The following is a 205-nucleotide window of genomic DNA, read 5'->3' as shown; positions in this document are numbered from 1 at the left end:
AGAAGAGACAGCTAGTTTGAACCAAAGAAACAAAGTCAGAAAAAGAAACTCTAGAGGACAGGCAGCCTCGAATTGCTCTGGAAACTGGGAGTGGTACAGCCTGTGGGCACCAGGAAGGGATGCGAGCTAAGAACAGTTTAGTAAGGGGCCGGCCGAGTGGTGCGATGGTTAGGAACTCGCTTGGGATGCCAGAGGGCTCCGGTTC

The sequence above is a fragment of the Hipposideros armiger genome, unplaced genomic scaffold (assembly GCF_001890085.2).
Source record: "Hipposideros armiger isolate ML-2016 unplaced genomic scaffold, ASM189008v1 scaffold_1, whole genome shotgun sequence".
In the NCBI taxonomy this organism is placed as follows: domain Eukaryota; kingdom Metazoa; phylum Chordata; class Mammalia; order Chiroptera; family Hipposideridae; genus Hipposideros; species Hipposideros armiger.
The sequence above is the reverse complement of the archived record's forward strand: the minus strand, read 5'-3'. Positions refer to the sequence as shown.